A 10081-nucleotide genomic window follows, 5' to 3' on the forward strand; every position below is an offset into this window, starting at 1 on the left:
AGCGTTTGCACTTTGTCGTTTTTTTCTCCAAGACTCCTATCTGCCAACTGCTGTGGACTTCAGCGGTGGCTGCCGCGGGCTATGCGCGGCCTCCTGGGGGTCCCGCCTGCCCGCGCAGGCAGCTAGGACGGGGTTATCAGCAAAGCCTGTGAGGCGCTCTCATGGGGAGGGGGGGCTCCGCAGCCCCCCAAGGTGGCTTCGTACACCTCTTGAACGTTGCGGCCCGGCCGCTCGGAGAGAGCGGTGTCTACCCGGGCAGACAGCCTGTCGGCCCCGCGGCCTGGGCAGGCGGAGCAGGTACTCTTGCGCTCGGGGGCTCTGCTCGGCCCGGAGAGTTGTGTGCGGGGCGCCGTCGCCTCGCTGGAACCAGGGGCGTCGTGACGTTCGCGCGCGCCTAGCCGCCGCCAGAACAGGCCAGAAAGGTTGAGCTGCATACGGATCTAAGCCGTTGCCCAAACTAACTCTGGCCCGTGTGACCGACACAGCCGCGCGCGCGCTTTCCTACGACACTCGACCGCCAGGCTCCCCTCGGCCTGGGAGGCACTCTCGGGGCGGGGGGCACCGCAGCCCCCCAAGGTGGCTTCGTACACCTCTTGAACGTGGCGCCCGGCCGCTCGGAGAGCGGGGTCTACCCGGGCAGACAGCCTGTTGGCCCCGCGGCCTGGACAGGCGGAGCGGGGACACTTGCGCTCGGGGGCTCTGCTCCAAGGAGCGAGAGCGGCCACTCTGCTCGGCCCGGAGAGTGGGGTGCGGGGCGCCGTCGCATCGCTGGAGCCAGGGGCGTCTTGCCGTGCGCGCACGCCTAGCCGCCGCCAGAACAGGCCGGAAAGGTTGAGCTGCATACGGATCTAAGCCGTTGCCCAAACTAACTCTGGCCCGTGTGACCGACACAGCCGCGCACGCGCTTTCCTACGACACTCGACCGCCGGGCTCCCTCGGCCTGGGAGGCACTCTCGGGGCGGGGGGCACCGCAGCCCCCCAAGGTGGCTTCCGTACACCTCTTGAACGTTGGGGCCCGGCCGCTCGGAGAGCGGGGTCTACCCGGGCAGACAGCCTGTCGGCCCCGCGGCCTGGACAGGCGGAGCGGGGACTCTTGCGCTCGGGGGCTCTGCTCCAAGGAGCGAGAGCGGCCGCTCTGCACGGCCCGGAGAGCGGGGTGCGGGGCGCCGTCGCCTCGCTGGAACCAGGGGCGTCGTGACGTTCGCGCGCGCCTAGCCGCCGCCAGAACAGGCCGGAAAGGTTGAGCTGCATACGGATCTAAGCCGTTGCCCAAACTAACTCTGGCCCGTGTGACCGACACAGCCGCGCACGCGCTTTCCTACGACACTCGACCGCCAGGCTCCCCTCGGCCTGGGAGGCACTCTCGGGGCGGGGGGCACCGCAGCCCCCCAAGGTGGCTTCGTACACCTCTTGAACGTGGCGCCCGGCCGCTCGGAGAGCGGGGTCTACCCGGGCAGACAGCCTGTCGGCCCCGCGGCCTGGACAGGCGGAGCGGGGACACTTGCACTCGGGGGCTCTGCTCCAAGGAGCGAGAGCGGCCACTCTGCTCGGCCCGGAGAGTGGGGTGCGGGGCGCCGTCGCATCGCTGGAGCCAGGGGCGTCGTGCCGTGCGCGCACGCCTAGCCGCCGCCAGAACAGGCCGGAAAGGATGAGCTTCATACGGATCTAAGCCGTTGCCCAAACTACCTCTGGCCCCTGTGACCGACACAGCCGTGGCACGCGCTTTCCTACGACACTCGACCGCCGGGCTCCCTCGGCCTGGGAGGCACTCTCGGGGAGGGGGGCACCGCAGCCCCCCCAAGGTGGCTTCCGTACACCTCTTGAACGTTGGGGCCCGGCCGCTCGGAGAGCGGGGTCTACCCGGGCAGACAGCCCGTCGGCCCCGCGGCCTGGACAGGCGGAGCGGGGACAAGCCAAGGCTACCGGCGGGCGGGATCGACCGGGTAGCCGCCGTGGGGAACACAACTTGGACGTCTCGCGCCGTCGCGGACCACCGTCCTCCGTCTCTCTCTCCCTCTCTCGGAAGGGAGGCCGCCCGAGGCGCACGGGCCTCGGACGGCCAGGGGTGGAAGGGCTCCACCCCAAGGTGGCTTCCGTACACCTCTTGAACGTTGGGGCCCGGCCGCTCGGTGAGAGCAGGGTCTACCCGGGCAAACAGCCTGTCGGCCCCGCGGCCTGGACAGGCGGAGTGGGGGCAAGCCAAGGCTACCGGCGGGCGGGATCGACCGGGTAGCCGCCGTGGGGAACACAACTTGGACGTCTCGCGCCGTCGCGGACCACCGTCCTCCGTCTCTCTCTCCCTCTCTCGGAAGGGAGGCCGCCCGAGGCGCACGGGCCTCGGACGGCCAGGGGTGGAAGGGCTCCACCCCAAGGTGGCTTCCGTACACCTCTTGAACGTTGGGGCCCGGCCGCTCGGTGAGAGCGGGGTCTACCCGGGCAAACAGCCCGTCGGCCACGCGGCCTGGACAGGCGGAGCGGGGGCAAGCCAAGGCTACCGGCGGGCGGGATCGACCGGGTAGCCGCCGTGGGGAACACAACTTGGACGTCTCGCGCCGTCGCGGACCACCGTCCTCCGTCTCTCTCTCCCTCTCTCGGAAGGGAGGCCGCCCGAGGCGCACGGGCCTCGGACGGCCAGGGGTGGAAGGGCTCCACCCCAAGGTGGCTTCGTACACCTCTTGAACGTGGCCGCCCGGCCGCTCGGTGAGAGCGGGTGCTACCCGGGAAGACAGCCTGTCGGCCCCGCGGCCTGGACAGGCGGAGTGGGGACAAGCCAAGGCTACCGGGCGGGATCGACCGGGTAGCCGCCGTGGGGGAACACAACTTGGACGTCTCGCGCCGTCGCGGACCACCGTCCTCCGTCTCTCTCTCCCTCTCTCGGAAGGGAGGCCGCCCGAGGCGCACGGGCCTCGAACGGCCAGGGGTGGAAGGGATCCACCCCCCCGCGGGAAGGGGACGCGCGGCGGCACCCGGACGCGGGAGCGTTGACCCGGGGGTCTTTACTCCGCCGAGGCGTAGCCCGGAGAAGGAGCGAGACCGGCCGGCGGGGGTGGAACACCCCCTCATGCCTCGCTCCTTCTGGGGATAAAGCGCGTCGTCCGCAGGCCGCCGTCCCCTATCCCCGCCCTGGACCGCCCGCATCGGCCGGAGCCCGAGGGGACAGGCGGGGGTCCTTCGCTTTCGGGAAAACCGTCACCAAACGTGGGGCCCGTGGCCCCGCTCTCGGCCGCCCTGAGGCGGGAGAGCCCGGATCGTTCTCTCTCTCGGCGTCGGCCCCACCGACGCCGTCGCACGGTGGCCTGGGAAAGGGCTGCACCCCCTGCGCCACGCTTCTCCCCCGGAGTACTCCCCCCGCAGGGGGCTCCGCGGGGTGTCCCGACGCGCAGAGTCGCTCGCCTTCTTCCGCGGGGGACGGGAGGGACGCCCACGCGCGTCCCTTCCCCATCCTCGAGAGCCGTACGCGCCGAGGGTGAACCCGCTCGCCGGGGCGCCGGGGAGCAGGGCCCTTGTGGTCCTTCCCCGGACATGGGCGCGGCGAGGGTCCCCCGGCCGCGACGGCTCTCCCGTTGACCCACTCTCTCGCCTTGGGTGGTGGTGATGGAGGCGGCTGCCTACGCCTCAGCCCGGCATCTCGGAGGGGGGTCGCCCGGGCAGCCAGCCAGCCAGCCAGCCTGTTGGCCCCGCGGCCTGCACAGGCGGAGTGGGGACACTTGCGCTCTATGACTCTGCTCCCAGGGAGGTGGCAGAGGGGCGGCCGCGGTGCTTTGACTTTGAGCGGTCCCCACTCCAGCACTCTGAGAAATAGTCACTTTGTCAAAGACCGCACACCGCTCGTTCCCTTATATGCAAAAAAGGTGTTCGTCCTGACGTTTTGCGAGCCCTTATTTTACCGTCGTCGGCGCTATCAGGGGAAACAGGCCCGCTCCTTCCGCCTTCATGGAACCGTAGCTCGGCCCCGAGGGCCCAGGATTACCCTCATACCGGTTCTCACGACATGCGTCGACACTCGGCTCGGCCCCGGCAGCCGCAGCTCCCGCCGGCCCGGCCAGCCGGGTCCGCACCCCTGGCCGGCGCCTGGAGCGTCTGGACTTTGTCGTTTTCTCTCCGAGACTCGTCTCTGCCAACTGCCGTGGACTTCGGCGGGGGCTGCCGCGGGCTGTGCCCGGCCTCTTGGGGGTCCCGCCTGCCCGCGCAGGCAGCTAGGACGGGGTTATCAGCCCTCTCAGGGGGGCCTCCGCAGCCCCCCAAGGTGGCTTCGTACACCTCTTGAACGTTGGGCCCGGCCGCTCGGTGAGAGCGGGGTCTGCCCGGGCAGCCAGCCAGCCTGTCGGCCCCGCGGCCTGGACAGGCGGAGTGGGGACACTCGCGCTCGATGACTCTGCTCCCAGGGAGGTGGCAGAGGGGCGGACGCGGTGCTTTGACTTTGAGCGGTCCCCACTCCCTTCTCAGCACATTGAGAAATAGTCACTTTGTCAAAGACCGCACACCGCTCGTTCCCTTATATGCAAAAAAGGTGTTCGTCCTGACGTTTTGCGAGGCCTTAATTTACCGCCGTCGGCGCTATCAGGGCAAACAGGCCCGCTCCTTCCGCCTTCCCGGAACCGTGGCTCGGCCCCGAACGACCAGGTTTACCCTCATACCGGTTCTCACGACATGCATGGATACTCGGCTCAGCCCCGGCAGCCGCAGCTCCCGCCGGCCCGGCCAGCCGGGTACGCCCCCCTGGCCGGCGCCTGGAGCGTTTGCACTTTGTCATTTTTCCTCAAAGACTCATCTCTGCCAACTGCCGTGGGATTCAGCAGGGGCTGCCACGGCTGTTCCCCGCCTCCTGGGTGTCCTGCCCTGCAACACCGGAGGGTCAGTCGGGGTCTTGAGCAACTACTGGTAGGTGCAGCACCTCGGGGGCCCTCTGCAGCCAGCACACGGCTGCCAACAGCCCGCTCTCCATCACCAGCCAGCCCATCTGCATACATCTGCTGGGGGTGCTTTTTTGACTTCCCCCGTTTTGGCCTATGGGGAAAAGCCAAGGGGGGAAACTCCAGAGTCATGCCGACCTCCTGGAACCCCAGCTCGGCCTGGAGCTACTGGTTTGCCCCCTTCCCGGTTCTCAGGACATGCATCGACACTCGGCTCTTCCCCAGCCGCCGCAGCTCCCCTCGGCCCGGCCAGCCGGGTCCGCCCCCCGGACCGGCGCCTGGAGCGTTTGGACTTTGTCGTTTTTTTCTCAAAGACTCATCTCTGCCAACGACTTCAGCAGGGGCTGCCACCTGCTGTTCCCCGCCAATGGGTGTCCTGACCTGCAACACCGGAGGCTCAGGCGTGGTCTTGAGCAACTGCTGGTAGGTGCACCTCGGGGGCCCTCTGCAGCCAGCACACTGCTGCCAACAGCCCGCTCCCCGTCACCATCCAGCCCCTCTGCATACATCTGCCGGGGGTGCTTTTTTGACTTCCCCCATGTTGGCCTATGGGGAAAAGCCAGGGGGAAAACCTCCAGAGTCAGGCCGACCTCCTGGAACCCCAGCTCGGCCTGGAGCTACTGGTTTGCCCCCTTCCCGGTTCTCAGGACATGCATCGACACTCGGCTCTTCCCCAGCCGCCGCAGCTCCCCTCGGCCCAGCCAGCCGGGTCCACCCCCCTGGCCGGCACGCCTGGAGCGTTTGGACTTTGTCGTTTTTTCTCAAAGACTCATCTCTGCCAGCTGCCAAGGACTTCAGTTGGGGCTGCCACCTGCTGTTCCCCGCCAATGGGTGTCCTGCCCTGCCACACCGGAGGCTCAGGCAGGGTCTTGAGCAACTGCTGGTTGGTGCTCTCAGGGGGCCCCTCCACACCCCCAGGCCCACCTCCAGGGCCTCCCTCCCGGCCCCTGGAGCAGCCAGCGCCCCCTCGCCGTCAACGCTCTCTCCCCGTTGGGACTTTGAAACTTTTCTGACCGTGCAAGCTTCGTCAAACGGCAAGGGGGCAAGCGGCGGGCTCTGCCCGGCCTCCTGGGGTCCTGCCCGGGCACTTCGGAGGCTCAGGCTGGGTGTTGAGTGACTACTGGCAGGTGCACTCAGGGGGCCCTCCGCAGACGCCCAGGCACACCTCCGCAGCCAGCACACTGCTGCCAACAGCCCGCTCCCCGTCACACCCCAGCCGCTCTGCATACATCTGCCGGGGGTGCTTTTTTGACTTCCCCCATTTCGGCCTATGGGGAAAAGCCAGGGGGAAAACCTCCAGAGTCAGGCCGACCTCCTGGAACCCTAGCCCGGCCTGGAGCTACTGGTTTGCCCCCTTCCCGGTTCTCAGGACATGCATCGACACTCGGCTCTTCCCCAGCCGCCGCAGCTCCCCTCGGCCCAGCCAGCCGGGTCCGCCCCCCTGGCCGGCACGCCTGGAGCGTTTGGACTTTGTCATTTTCATGACTTGTCTCCTCAAACTTTGTTCGACTGCAAGGGGGGCTGCCACGGCTGTTCCCCGCCCCCTGGGTGTCCTTCCCTGCAACACCGGAGGCTCAGGCAGGGTCTTGAGCAACTTCTGTTGGGTGCTCTCAGGGGGCCCCTCCACACCCCCAGGCCCACCTCCAGGGCCTCCCTCCCGGCCCCTGGGGCAGCCAGCACCCCCTCGCCGTCAACACTCTCTCCCCGTTGGGACTTTGAAACTTTTTCTGACCGTGCAAGCTTCATCGGACGGCAAGGGGGCAGGCTGCGGTCTGTGCCCGGCCTGCTGGGGTCCTGCCCGGGGACATCGGAGGCTCAGCCTGGGTCTTGAGCCCCTACTGGTAGGTGCGCTTTGGGGGGCCCTCCGCAGCCGCCCCGGGCCACCCCTGCAGCCAGCAAACTGCTGCCAACAGCCCGCCGCTCTCCATCACCAACCAGCCAGCCAGCCCCGTCTGCACACATCTGCGGGGGGGTGCTTTTTTTGAGACATACTGTCACTTTGTCAAAGACCGCACACCGCTCGTTCCCTTATACCCCGACAAGGTGTTCGTGCTGACGTTTTGCGAGGCCTTATTTTACCGCCGTCGGCGCTATCAGGGGAAACAGGCCCGCTCCTTCCGCCTTCGTGGAACCGGGGCTCGGCCCGGAGCGACCAGGATTACCCTCATACCGGTTCTCACGACATGCATTGACACTCGGCTCAGCCCCGGCAGCCGCAGCTCCCGCCGGCCCAGCCAGCCGGGTCCGCCGCCCTGGCCGGCACGCCTGGAGCGTTTGGACTTTGTCGTTTTTTCTCCAAGACTCATCTCTGCCAACGACTATAGCATGGGCTGCCACCTGCTGTTCCCCGCCAATGGGTGTCCTGACCTGCAACACCGGAGGCTCAGGCGGGGTCTTGAGCAACGGCTGATAGGTGCACTCAGGGGGCCCTCTGCAGCCGCCCAGGGCCACCCCTGCAGCCACCACACAGCTGCCAACAGCCCGCTCTCCGTCACCCCCCAGCCCCTCTGCATACATCTGCTGGGGGTGCTTTTTTGACTTCCCCCATTTTGGCCAATGGGAAAATGCCAGGGGGAAAGCCTCCAGAGTCATGCCGACCTCGTGGAACTCCAACCCGGCCTGGAGCTACTGGTTTGTCCCCTTCCCGGTTCTCAGGACCTGCATCGACACTCGGCTCAGCCCCGGCAGCCGCGGCCCCCGCCGGCCCGGCCAGCCGGTTCCGCCACCCTGCCCGGCGCCTGGAGCGTTTGGACTTTGTCATTTTTTCCCCCAAGACTCGCCTCTGCCAACTGCCAAGGACTTCAGCAGGGGCTGCCACGGCTGTTCCCCGCCTCCTGGGGTTCATGCCCGGGCACACCGGAGGCTCAGGCAGGGTCTTGAGCAACTACTGTTGGGTGCTCTCAGGGGGGCCCCTCCACACCCCCAGGCCGACCTCCAGGGGCTGCCCCCGGCCCCTGGAGCAGCCAGCACCCCCTCGCCGTCAACACTCTCTCCCCGTTGGGACTTTGAAACTTTTCTGACCGTGCAAGCTTCATTGGACGGCAAGGGGGTGACCTGCGGGCTCTACCCGGCCTCCTGGGGTCCTGCCCGGGGACATCGGAGGCTCAGCCTGGGTCTTGAGCTACTGCTGGTAGGTGCACTCAGGGGGCCCTCTTCAGCCGCCCAGGGCCACCCCTGCAGCCACCAGACAGCTGCCAACAGCCCGCTCTCTGTCACCCCCCAGCCCCTCTGCATACATCTGCTGGGGGTGCTTTTTTGGCTCCCCCCGTTTTGGCCTATGGGGAAAAGCCAGGGGGAAAACCTCCAGAGTCAGGCCGATCCCCTGGAACTCCAACCCGGCCTGGAGCCACCGGTTTGTCCCCTTCCCGGTTCTCAGGACATGCATTGACACTCGGCTCAGCCCCGGCAGCCGCAGCCCCCGCCGGCCCGGCCACCCGGGTCCGCCACCCTGCCCGGCGCCTGGAGCGTTTGGACTTTGTCGTTTTTTCTCCAAGACTCGCCTCTGGCACATGCCATGGACCTCAGCGGGGGCTGCTCCCCGCCTCCCGGGTGTCCTGCCCGGGCACATCGGAGGCTCAGCCAGGGTCTTGGGCCCCTACTGGTAGGTGCACTTTGGGGGCCCTCCGCAGCCGCCCAGGCCCACCACTGCAGCCACCACACAGCTGCCAACAGCCCGCTCTCCATCACCCACCAGCCCATTGCATACATCTGCTGGGGGTGCTTTTTTGCCTCCCCGCGTTTTGGCCTATGGGGAAAAGCCAGGGGGAAAACCTCCAGAGTCAGGCCGACCTCCTGGAACTCCAACCCGGACTGGAGCCACCGGTCTGTCCCCTTCCCGGTTCTCAGGACATGCATTGACACTCGGCTCAGCCCCAGCCGCCGCAGCCCCCGCCGGCCCGGCCAGCCGGGTCCGCACCCCTGGCCGGCACGCCTGGAGCGTTTGGACTTTGTCATTTTCATGACTTGTCTCCTCAAACTTTGTCCGACTGCAAGGGGGGCTGCCGCAGTCCGTGCCCAGCCTCCAGGGGTTGCCCCTGGAGCAGCCAGTAACCCCCTCGCCGTCAACACTCTCTCCCCGTTGGGACTTTGAAACTTTTCTGACCGTGCAAGCTTCGTCAAACGGCGAGGGGGCAGGCTGCGGTCTGTGCCCGGCCTCCTGGGGTTCTGCCCGGGGACATCGGAGGCTCAGCCAGGGTTTTGAGCCACCGCTGGCAGGTGCACTCAGGGGGCCCTCCGCAGACGCCCATGCACACCTCTTCAGCCAGCACACTGCTGCCAAACACCCGCTCCCCATCACCCCCCAGCCCCTCTGCATACATCTGCTGGGGGTGCTTTTTTGACTTCCCCCATTTTGGCCTATGGGGAAAAGCCAGGGGGAAAACCTCCAGAGTCAGGCCGACCTTCTGGAACTCGAGCTCGGCCTGGAGCCGCCGGTTTGTCCCCTTCCCGGTTCTCAGGACCTGCATTGACACTCGGCTCAGCCCCGGCAGCCGCAGCCCCCGCCGGCCCGGCCAGCCGGGTCCGCCACCCTGCCCGGTGCCTGGAGCGTTTGGACTTTGTCATTTTCATGACTTGTCTCCTCAAACTTTGTTCAACTGCAAGGGGGGCTGCCACGGCTGTTCCCCGCCCCCTGGGTGTCCTTCCCTGCAACACCGGAGGCTCAGGCAGGGTCTTGAGCAACTTCTGTTGGGTGCTCTCAGGGGGCACCTCCACACCCCCAGGGCCTCCCACCCGGCCCCTGGGGCAGCCAGCACCCCCTCGCCATCAACGCTCTCTCACCGTTGGGACTTTGAAACTTTTCTGACCATGCAAGCTTCGTCAAACGGCAAGGGGGCAAGCGGCGGGCTCTGCCCGGCCTCCTGGGGTCCTGCCCGGGGACATCGGAGGCTCAGCCAGGGTGTTGAGCCACTGCTGGCAGGTGCACTCAGGGGGCCCTCCGCAGCCGCCCAGGCACACCTCTGCAGCCAGCACACTGCTGCCAACAGCCCGCTCCCCATCACCCGCCAGCCCCTCTGCATACATCTGCCGGGGGTGCTTTTTTGACTTCCCCCGTTTTGGCCTATGGGGAAAAGCCAGGGGGAAAACCTCCACAGTCAGGCCGACCTCCTGGAACCCTAGCCCGGCCTGGAGCTACTGGTTTGCCCCCTTCCCGGTTCTCAGGACATGCC

The sequence above is a fragment of the Eleutherodactylus coqui genome, unplaced genomic scaffold (assembly GCF_035609145.1).
Source record: "Eleutherodactylus coqui strain aEleCoq1 unplaced genomic scaffold, aEleCoq1.hap1 HAP1_SCAFFOLD_304, whole genome shotgun sequence".
Taxonomy (NCBI): Eukaryota; Metazoa; Chordata; class Amphibia; order Anura; family Eleutherodactylidae; genus Eleutherodactylus; species Eleutherodactylus coqui.